The sequence below is a fragment of the Hypomesus nipponensis genome, chromosome 2, assembly GCF_054491055.1.
Source record: "Hypomesus nipponensis isolate SF chromosome 2, ASM5449105v1, whole genome shotgun sequence".
Lineage (NCBI taxonomy): Eukaryota > Metazoa > Chordata > Actinopteri > Osmeriformes > Osmeridae > Hypomesus > Hypomesus nipponensis.
This window is the reverse complement of record NC_140362.1, coordinates 6037796-6049469: the sequence shown is the minus strand read 5'-3', so window position 1 is coordinate 6049469 and position 11674 is coordinate 6037796. Positions and strand designations below refer to the sequence as shown.

Sequence of the window (11674 nt, the reverse complement as noted above, 5' to 3'; positions counted from 1 at the left end):
ACGGTAACCCCGCGCACAGAGTTATGGGTAATACGTGCCGCCATTAAGACAGCAAGGCAGCTCATATGCTCTCTTAAAAAATTACCGTTATGTGACGTATTTCAAGGTATCTTTTTAGACAGGAAGAGAAGATTTAAGACATTTCGAACAGACTTCGCTGTCTTAAAAGGAAGGAAGAACGCATTTGAAGAGTTTTCGAACAGAGCCTTGGTGTTACTAGTAACAGTTACTAGCAATGCTAACGGTGCGTTCACACTGCAGCTGGGCGGGCAGAGCGGGGCGCGTAGGGCATTGTGGGAAGGTGAGCGGGGCGGCGACGCTCGCATAGGGCATTGTGGGAAGGCGAGCGGGGCAGCGAAAGTTGGATTTTCTGAACTTTATGTAAATGAGGAGCGTGAAAACGCCAGCGATGGCCAATCGGGTTGGTTTCTTGTTTCTTGTAACGTAGCAACTGTTGGTAATGGTAAACATTTCTAGGTTTGACAATTTTCAAGATGGAAGAGCAACTCATCGTATGTGTCTTCATACCCAGTATTGTATGATACGTCTATGTTACAGACGTAAACAAAAAAAAATATGCCTGGCGCAGGGTTGCTGAGGTTGTCGGCATCCTTGGTTTGTTGTATTTTGTACTTTAATTCAGTTTCTTCACATTACGTAACTTTCTTCTGTGCTAGCTGCATAGTCTAGCTAGCTCACCCGGCACACGATTGACATTCAACGCTGAAATGCTGGCTGGCGGCCACTCGCTATCCATACAGTGAATGTGTAGAGGCAAGTCATAATCTAGCGAATGATTTGCACAGATTTCGAGTAATATAATAAAAGGTTACACATGTCAACGTTTATGTCTGATGCGTCTTTTTTTCCAGCCGGAAAAAGACCCGTTACATAGAGTGCGGGTGGCATTTAATCTTTCACTCGGCCTAAAAAAAGCGTGGAAAAAGATAACCTATTGTGTGCTGAAGATAAGATCATGTAAGATCTAGAAAGCGTGTCGGATTCTTGCTTAATGTGTGTAAAAGTTGTATTTTGTCTGCACATTTGCCATGACATTATAGAACTACAACAGTGATTTAAGAGAACTACAGCTCTGAATGAATCTGTCTGGCACGCCCCCGAGCGTGGTGCACTGTGGGAAGGCCGGCGGTGCTGAGCGGTAAAAAAGTCTGCAGTGTGAACGCACCGTAACGTATCCTGTATCAAGCACCTGTCTTTCTCCAGTTCTTTCAAATAGATTATCTAGAGACAGGCGTTTGCAATAAGCCAGACTGCTGTTTGTGTTCTGGCTATTTTTCGGAAGCTTCCCTTCTAATGCCTACAGCTAGTCTAGCTAGAGTCATTTGATGTGTGTAGAAACTTATTTAGCATTCTACCTGGTATGCTGTATTATACAGGAAACGTTAGCATTGCTAATAACTGTTAGCACAACATCATACTGTCCTTATAGCTTGCGGTTGCAATGAGCATACGGTCGGAACAGCACCTCTTTCCAGGTTCAGCTTCCTAGCAAATCCTGCTTGCAATTGTCCAAGGTTATCAAAACTGTCTTGGGTGAAATGTTCAGAGCAAATGAATGATTGAGTGTCGAACTTCGCCGGGATCTTTTAACAAGACAACAGCAGCCATGCCGTTGAATGTTTGGATCCTTGGGAAGACTGTGAGTGTTAGCTTTCCCTGTAGGCGACAGCCTGGAACACAGCATTTACGACCGTGGTCCATTTTCAATATCCTTTTTATAATTCATAACGTTCTTCTTTGTAATTCCTTATAAGTAGCTTACACAGAGCAGCGCGCAGCTAAACTAGTATCGGCGATAGATGCTACTTCGGGCTGGTCTGGATGTAAATTCGGGGGCGTGACAAAGATACAGACCAGAGCCAAAAAGGGCGATTCCCAGCTTTGTTGAAAAGCTAGCGTTTTACAGCCAAATTTTTTCTTTTTGAGATTTGAATAGGAAAGAGGGGTCAATGGACTTTGATATTCACGGTATGTTCATTTTACCCACCGAACTGTCGTTATTCAACTATGACAAGGTAAAATCGGTTTTGCAGTCAATTGCCCCATAAAGGCTTGGGCTGGCCCTGGATGGTGGACTATTTTACCAAATGGATGGAGGTATATCCACTTAAAAGTAAAAAGGCGGAAGAAGTTTCAGGGTGCATAATGGACTTCTTTTATAAATATGGTGCACCCAAACGGATTCTGACGGACCAGGGCAAATAATTTGTTAACAAAGTAAGTCAAGTTCAGAGACATTTGATATTACTGTATTCTTGTACATCACATCACTGGGGGGAAAAAGTATCATATTAATTTTCACATTCGCTGCCAGATCAATCTGGACATGTGTGCCAAGCTTGGCATTGCCAGAAGCCTCTGTGCCCCATACCACCCACAAACCAATGGCTTGGTGGAAAAGCTCAATGGAACTTTTCAAGGGTGAGAATCATGTTTTGTTGACACATTTCTATATAAGATATAATTGTGTAATTATGGTGAATCAATTTACAATATCAGAGCTTTGAAAAAAATGGTGAAGGGCCAACCATGTGACTGGGATGAATATATAAAGCCCACCGTGTTTGGTCTACGCACCAAAAAACAGCTGACAACAAAATACTCCACATATTTCTTGATGTATGGAAGGGAGGCCCGTTACCCTTCTGAGATTCCGGACAAGTGGCAGGTATAATGTAGTGCTGTCAGTTTAACGCGTTATTAACGGCGTTAACGCAAACCCAAATTAACGGCGTCAATTTTCTTATCGCGCGATTAACGCTCTTTTTGGCCTTGCAGACTTTGTAGTTTTTTTCACATGCTGTTGCAACAATTACCGACTTTAGAAAAACTACAACACCACACCGGATCTAGCTAGACCGGAAACAAAACAACAGGCGCGCCACAAACACAGCCGGCTAAAGAGAAACAAACACTTGTTTGGCTTGCGAGCCGGCTAAAGAGTAGTAGCAGAGCCCGTTTACGGATATTAGACATTCTCTTGTAGTAGGCTAACGTTACGTTTTGAGGGGATGGCGAGTGCGAGATGCCGAAATGGATGCCAATAAGATTCTGAATGGAGAGTTTACTTTTAAAAAGTTGCCAAATGGTTCCATTGACAAGACCAGTGATCTGTGTGTTTTGTCGTTGTAAACTGAGCTATCATCGCAGCACGTCCAGTCTGAAATACCACTTGATGGCCAAGCACACAGCTGATGCGAATTCTCCGCCCCCTTGTCAAAGCCAGGCGATTGCAATGTTGTTTTCAATAAAAAAAATATTGGCACGAAGCAATCCGAACCACTTTTCCATGTTGATAAAAGCATAAAAATTTGAAAAAAAGAATGTGACAAAAAGAAATCAAGGGACATTGAGAATAGATTAAAATGTGCGATTAATTGTGATTAATCGCGAGTTAACTATGACATTAATGCGATTAATCGCGATTAAATATTTTAATCGTTTGACAGCACTAGTATAATGGCAACTTCCTGCAGTATATAACTACTTTGGCAATAATGATATATCTGCTATAATCTGTACTTGTGTTCACTTATCTCCACCAATGCTACAGATGACTGACGAGGAAGTCAATGTACTGGTTGGAAACCAGGAGGTATCATTGACTGACAGATGTCTACCCCAAAGTGGAGGCCAATATATTGGCAGGACAAGAGAGGTTGTGGAAGAGAACTTTCAATGGGCCAGGATGATGGCTTTGTGGTGGGGGACCTGGTGTTGAGAAAAAACATTCGCCAGGAACAAAGGAAGGGGGGCAAGATGGAAGCTGATCTTTTAGGTCCATACACCATTGTCAACATTGACGAAAAAAGTGCTGACCTTGAAAAGAAGGAAAAACATTTGAGAAGATCAACATCGATCATCTTAAAAAATACGTTGAACCCCAGCCAAGAATACCAGTTAAATAGATTGCTGCCTCCACGCCTCCTCCAGCACTGCAGCCTGTCCCCTCTACGCCTCCTCCAGCACTGCAGCCTGTCCCCTCCACGCCTCCTCCAGCACTGCAGCCTGTCCCCTCCAAGCCTCCTCCAGCACTGCAGCCTGTCCCCACCACGTCCCCACCACGTCTCCACCAGCCCTGCAGCCTAGTCCACAATCTTGCACCCTAGCCACAAGCCTCCAGTCTCCTGTCAGTCAAGCGTCAAATTCACTCACCCCAGAGGAACGTAAGTATCCTTGCAAGTTTCATTGCAAATGACTTTGAGCAACATACTGAAAGCCATCTGCATACATGCAGAACTCTGTCATTTGCCTCAGGACTTGGGTGACCTTTTGGAAATGTATGCTGCATTCAATTACAAATTAGTTCTCGGTAAATAACTTCTCTAATTCTCAGTAATAGCAGAAATCTGGTCGGCAAGGGGTGTTGTGGAGCAAGGTAGGACCCTACAAACTCTTTGCTAGAGACCTGCTGAATCTGGCCCCTGGAAGAGAGGTAGAGAGTGAGGTAAATGCATTCATTAAGTATTTCCATGTACATGCTTAAATATTTTTATATTTAAAGACCAATATGTAACTAGTTTCCCACACAATTGTCACTTTTGTGAATGCATTTATCCATGCCCACATTCTGAAGTTGCACGAAACAACTGTCAGAAATATATTTCTTGTCGATTCATTTACGATTACTGCAATGTGGCAAGGATCTTTCAGGGGATTAAAGAAGGTGACTACTTTCAAATTTTGTTCATAAATGGTAACAATACATACAAGTATTTATTAATTTTGTTTATGTTTTCAGATGGACTCAATGGCCTATGATGTAGTCATAGGACCAGTTTGTCACCAAAATCACTGGACACTTGTGGTGAGAATGTACATGCACTATAAAATGACTATTTCAATGTGATATTCCATCCTCTTTACATGATCTTGCGTGTATTGTGAAGGTCATCTATCCAAAGGAGAAGCGGGCGCTGTACATTAACCCCCTTGGTGAAACCCCTGACCAAATAAAAAATTGCAACGATATCACAAGGCAAGTTGTGTCAGTGGTAATGTTATGATGTTCTTCGTTCCAAATAACCATATTTTGCTAATCTACAGATCTTTCATGAGACAAAAGTTGGAGCTGCAACAAAGACAGCTGGCACTTGCCGAGGCGCAATTCCACTGTCCCTCCATCTCGGTCCCAATAATTCTCCCCCAGGATGGAGGTAAGGGGCATTTCTATTTTATTTATCCGCATTGCACAATGTATCCTGTTCAATTTCACTAATCAATCTCCCTTCATTGCAGGTGAGGCAGACGCCCAGTGAGCCAGAGGTGCTACTGCTTTTGTTTCTCTTAGTTTTTTTTGTTTGTTGAATAAACTACTTTTCCTTTTCAACCATGTGTTGTGTGGATCATTTTGCGTCATTTCCTAGCTTTCAAGGCCGTAATCATAATACATACTGAGGGGGACACATCTCCCCCAATATTCAAATCTGGTCAAAATGTCCACCCCAATATATTGATATGAAAATATAAATGTGCTATACGCTACGACAGGCAACCACACACACTGTCCGAAATGATCATAAATGTAATTCGTCCCCCCCAATGTTGACCCCATGGCTACGGCCTTGAGCCCTATACATCAGAGGTCGTCAACCCTGGTCCTCAGGGACCCCCTGTCCTGCACATTTTAGATGTTTCCCTGCTCCAACACACCTGATTCAAATGAATCAGTCGTTATCTAGTTAGGCAGAAGCCTGTTAACGACCAGGGTTGAAGTCGTTGTGTGATAGTAGGGGTAGGTGGTTCATTGTTGGGAGTAGGGTGGTGCTGATAACAGTGCGTGGTGACGGGGTAGGGGATGATGGACATCAAAACAGATTGACAAGCTCCTCTCTGGTCTGGACACCAGCTTGGTGGAGTGCTGCTCGGGTTTCGCGGAGGGCGAGGTTGGGGGCTTCATCTTCCGATGATTCCCCATCTTCATCCTCAGGAGGCGGCTCATCTGCGCCAACACGCACTGCAATGTTATGCAGCATGGCTGTGACAACAATCACGCGGCAACACTTTGCAGGTGACAAGCTCAGCCCCCCCGACGAACGATGGATAGTTCGGAAACGTCCCTTCCACCTGCCAAACACCCGTTCAATGTGGGTCCTGGTGTGTGTGTGGGCCTCATTGAACCTCTCCTCCTGTGGTGTTGCTGGGTTGGTCATCGGTGTCACAAGGTAACTCCGGAGAGGGTAGCCACTGTCCCCGAGGAAGATGCTCCTGCCGAACTCTCCTCTGCCAGCCTTCTGCCCCACAGCTGAGTTGGCCCACACAAAGCTGTCGTGTGTGCCTCCTGGCAACCATGTCCGTGATGAGGCTATCGTGGTCCACTGCCACCTGAGTGTTGATGGCAGTGTAGTGTTTCCTCCCAATCCAGCACGGATCCACCAGGGAGGGATTGTGAATTGGGATGAGTGTGCCATCCACGACACTGATTACCCGGGGGATCCCAGCCATGGCGTGAAATCCACTGTGGACCTGGCGGACCTCGTCCCGTGTGTTGGGAATTTTTATGTGTGTCCGGGCATGGCGCAGGAGGATCGGTGTCACGGCTGCCACACTCCGTGAAACCGATGCCTTGCTGAGGCCAGTGCCCTTCCCCCACCACCTCCAGGAAGCTCCCCACTGCGTAAAAACGCAGCGCGGCCAGGAGCTGCACCTCCGGGCTGAGGGCAAAATTGCAGCGGGTTTCCCTCTGGATGTGTGGTGACACTATCGTTACGAGGCGTTGGATCTCCATACGGGGAAGCCGGTATTTGGACTGGACAGCCCGGTCGGACAGCACATTCAATGGGGAGAAGTGCTGACGCACATAGGCATTTATATAAACCGTCTGGCTTCGCGCATGGCGACGCTGTTGGTGCGAGAATAGCTGTACAGCGAGAATATGCTGTTTTGCAGCCATGGTGTCTCACTCGCGTGGACTTCAGCAACGCCTTTAAATAGACTGGCAGGTGGAGCCTCTCTTGATGAGGTTCCAGCCGAGTTCAATTACACCTGTCAGTTTCCCTGATTTCTGTGAAATACCACAGGGTTTTTGATGTTTTTATATCTAATGTAAACTCATGCAGATGCGAATGTTTGTGAAAACGTAATGAGTGATAGTAATGATGATTCATTTTATTTATGTAGCTACAGGAACACATGGGCAATTATTTATTTTTATATCGTTATTTTTCTTCTTATGCTATTATTTTTCTTGCGTCAGTGTTCTGCAGCTGCGGGCGCACATTTATCATCACGTATGGTTTTAGTATTCCTCTGAGTGTCAGATATAACTTTCCCTCACGCGGCTGCAGTGAGCGTTTGGTCGCTAAGAAGGCTGTTAAGAGTGGGTCAGGCCGATCTTACATTTCCTTCTTAGTGAAAGATCTTCTTAAGCTAAGAGCGACTCTGGGAAACACGTCCTTCTTTCACAGCGCGCTTAAGAGCTTCTTAACGAATCTGGGAAACGCGGCCATTTAATGTTTACTAATTGTACTGTGTCTTTTGTAGTTTGTCATCAATGAGCATCAATGAGCAGAGCTTGTCATCAATGAGGACTGCTATACTACGCAGTGGAGAAGGGAAATCGCTTGCAGACTGGTAGCTGATTCAGGTTTGTTAGTTTGTCAATGTATCATAATTAATGTGTCTGAGAAACTATTTAAACTTGTGTAATGTGTTAAAAAACTTGTCAGAGCTGTGCAGAGCATGTGGAGATGCATGCCAAAGTCCAGGAAGAAATGCTCACGATGAATGGGTAAGCATCTTCAAAACTCTGTATATTTACAGTAATGTGATAATAATCTACTACCATGCTTCTCCTCAGATCCAGTGCACAGCATGTGGTTTATGGTTCCATTGGGTGTGTGTTAGGAGACCACCTTTGGACCACAACTACTATTGTCCAGTATGTTCTTTATAAACTTGTGTAGGGCTGCTTTGGCTCAGGTCAGTGGTTCCATCCATGGCCCTGCAGTCTCGGGTCAGTGAGGTCAATTGTGTTTTTGATGTTGGCGATCACTGTGGCGATTAAGGCCTACAGATCAACCTTTTTTATTATTTCTTGCAATACTGATTCGCTATGACTGCATTTTCGGAAGTGGCTTGTATTGTTTAAGGCCATGTGAAGTAGCGTTGTATAGTTCCTTAGATAGTGTATTAACGATGCGCTATATGCTAGCAGCCTAGTTTGTTCTCAGTTATTTGTATAGTTTTCTTGGAAGTCGCTTTGGATAGAAGCACCAGCTAAATGAATACATGCAAATGTAGTTAGACTTGTATAAACTTACACCACTTATTTAAGATGTACTCCTATATGTCAAAATGTATCCACCTTCCTGCCAAAGTAAATTCCTTGTATGTGCAAACTTTCATGGCAATTAAAACCCTTTCTTACTCTGATATTTCTCATGTTGTAATGTGCTGGTGTTTTCTTCTGTTCGTAAGGGATGCACTTGGTTGAAACCAGAGAGAAACTCATATCACTAAAGATTAATATCAATAGCTACTTCGCTGTGTCGGAGTTTGATTTCTGAATCGTACATCAGTTTGGAAAGAATGATTCGATTAAAGACACAATGCTTGGTTAATTCTGAGCCAACTCAAGTGACACTGTAGGCTATCATAAGCCTTTGTTTTGCAAATTCGGAGGGATATATTACTATATCCAGAGCTCAAGTGTCACGCATTCGCTGTGTATTTCTCACGCTTTTCATTCATTTCTCACGCAGTGAAGGGATAACTTCTGCCATAAACAATTAATGGACGAGGCACAGGCATTCTGAGATGAAAGCTGTCTCAAACTGTGTGTATTAGCACTTTGGGAACCAGTTGATTCAGAAAAAGTCAAATCAAAATGTTACCTGAAGGCCAACGTAGGTAAGAAATAATTAACTGGAAACTCAGAGAAAACTCATGTGTTCCAGTAGCTCACGGTGTAATGGTACCTATAACGGATATGTTTTTGCTCGTGGGATCGAATACCACTCGAATCTTTTATTTTCTTAATTTCCATTTATTATGGTGTGAATGGCTGTAATGTAATGTTCACTACATTTGGTCAGAATATATAATTATGAAATGAATTGATTTCAAAAGATATAGCGAAGAAGAAACACTCAGCCAAAGGCTACACAAAATTGCATAGGAAACTAATGTTTCCATGTTGTGTTACGTGTATTTTGATCGTATTGTCTGGGTTTGCAGCAACGTTTTTAGTATGAATTTTTAATATGTGGTGTCAGAGGGAGCTGTGATGTCGTGGTAAATATGGTTATTACCTCGAAACAACCCCAAATACGTGCATAGTAGCCTACATTCGGGTAGTGTCTATGGGAACCAGTTGATTTAGAAGAAGCCAAATCAAAATGTTACCTGAAGGCCAACGTAGGTATGAAAAACTTAACGATTTCACTACATTTCGTGATCTGGTGTAGCTCACGGTGTAAATCAACAGTCTTCAGTGCGTATGTCTTTTTGCTCTAGTGCGATCGAATCCCACTTTATGCGAGCCTGCAGATGTTTTATTTTTTTTCCATTTATTTTGTCGCGAATGGTAGTCTAATGTAGTGCGCACAAAGCCCGTAGGCCTACTTTCATATTTGCCAAAGCGAATATGACATCCGACTTAGAAAATCGCCAGTAATATGTTTGGGAATTTGTGATGAATCTGGTGATAGAGGCAGACAGATGGGTGCACGCACAGCTGGGGAACCAGTTAAATTGGGAACCAGTTGGGATGTAACACCGGAAATGAAAAACGTTTATTTTGACAAAGTTTAGCCTTTTGCATTGAAGACCGCGACGCACCACACAAGCTTGAGTTTAAATACATTATTTAATTTGATATTACTTACTGCACATGCAAGTCTTGAATTGCTTAAATGTATGATGCTGCCAGTATACCTCGGTACTATAGATAGTACTTAAGCTACTACTGTAAAACAGTCTATCCCATATAGTGCTAGTTCTATCCAGCCTAGCACACAGATGCACGTCAAATCTACTGCGTTGTCTCAGTTACACTATCAGGGCTTGGAAATACTGCGACTTGCTAAACACAAGCTGCAAGACCCAGTGACATTTTATATACAGCTAGCAAACTAACGTTAGCTAGCATCACTAATGACATTGGCTAACTCAACTTCGGTAGGCTATCCTCAGTGCAAGTAACAGTTGACACTGTTTGCTCAAAGATTCTGACACAAGTGCTAAGATTTCTCATAGGCCAAGAGAAAAAGTGCTAAGATTCCAATTGGCCCAGAGAAATGTCAATTATAAGAGTCATCCAATGTTTTGCAATTCTAAGCCTGCATGGCATACAGAAGAATGGCAGCCTACACCCCCCCCCCCCCCCCCCACCCCCCAAACAAAAAAACTCTCCAGTTCTACACAATTCACGTAAATACGACGGCGTATTAAGGCCGATTTATACTGTGTTTTTACGCACACAGGGAACGCCCTTTCCTTCAAGAAACGTCCTCTGCGTGTCTTCGCAGAGCTCTGCGTGCGCCTCCTGATTTTCCTGACTACCCGTCTGTCCGTGCGTCTTTTTACGGATACCCTTGGCTATGATTGGTCCCTATTGCGTCAGGGGTGGGGGGCGGGGTTGCCGTGACCAACAAGAGAACAGAATCCTTTGACCGCCATTGTTGTACGTTTTTACAACTCTTATTTCAGCTAAACAGTACATGTAAATCAGCATCTGAATTAAAATGTGACGAGAAAAGGACAGTGTAGTTGCTGAAAATTTGCTTATTTTATTGATGAAATGGTTCATTTGTAAATTTGCTCCGACTTTTCGATAACCTAGCTGGCATCGCAGTGCAGCGTCATCTACTGTTCTGGCTGTGAATTGCTTTCAGCACGCAGAGCCGTCGGAGTAGTATTAATTCAACCAGTCCATCCGACTCCGTGCGTGCGTCTGTCCGTTAACGGAGACGCAGAAGTATAAATCGGCCTTTAGGGCCAGTAGGAGAAAAAAAAATTGAGCCGGAGGAGGGGGGGTAACATTCCTAGATTAAAGTCGTAAATTTGCAAGAAAAGGATTCAGCAATAAGGAAATAGGCTACTCCTGATTTTTGCCCAGAATCACCAGACTGTAATAAGCATTCGGACTTTGAAAAGACATTGCAATTCGAATTCGATTTGTGATCAGGACACAATACGACAGATCCTCAAGGTGTGGATCAGTTTAGAAAAGGGCAGCGTCTTGGCTGTGTCCTGTTGAACCACAAACCAATTGAAAAGTATAATTTGATCAGGTCATCCATTACTGGGCTTTATACATGGCAAACAACGGCGTCTGTGCTGTGATGAGGTTGACCAAGCAAAGTGAAGGAATGAGGATCCTTGAGAAAAAAACAAATCCATATTTTCGACTTCATAATGTTGGAGAATCTCCAAGTTTTTTTCTCGCAAATTTACTTTTTTTTTCGCAAATTTGTGATTTTATAAACTGGGAGAATCTCTGACTTTTTTCTCTCAAATGTACGACTTTATTAAATTACTCCCCCTCTCTCCTCCGGCTCCGATTTTTTTTTAACCTACTGGCCCTAATACGCCGTTGTACGTAAATGACCCAATTGACCGAGAAAGCAATGATTGTCAGTTTGCAGCGACAAGTTTGGAGGTCTGTTATACTTTGGGAAGTTTACATTTCCCTTCACACTCCGTAATTTAT

At 43.5% G+C, this 11674-nt stretch overlaps 1 long non-coding RNA gene across 3 annotated transcripts; it reads left to right on the top strand.

The window, feature by feature from the left end:
* Positions 1 to 2042: 2042 nt before the first annotated feature.
* On the top strand, positions 2043 to 5079 carry LOC146300576 (uncharacterized). 3 transcript variants are annotated; one of them, XR_014766405.1, is made up of 4 exons: positions 2043 to 2238; positions 2336 to 2442; positions 3575 to 4828; positions 4911 to 5079. It is a non-coding gene; the product is annotated as an uncharacterized LOC146300576 (long non-coding RNA). The 3 variants fall into 3 exon arrangements; XR_014766404.1 differs by having other exon boundaries at positions 2043 to 2442; positions 3575 to 4468; positions 4763 to 4828; XR_014766403.1 differs by having other exon boundaries at positions 2043 to 2442.
* The last annotated feature ends 6595 nt before the right edge of the window (positions 5080 to 11674 follow it).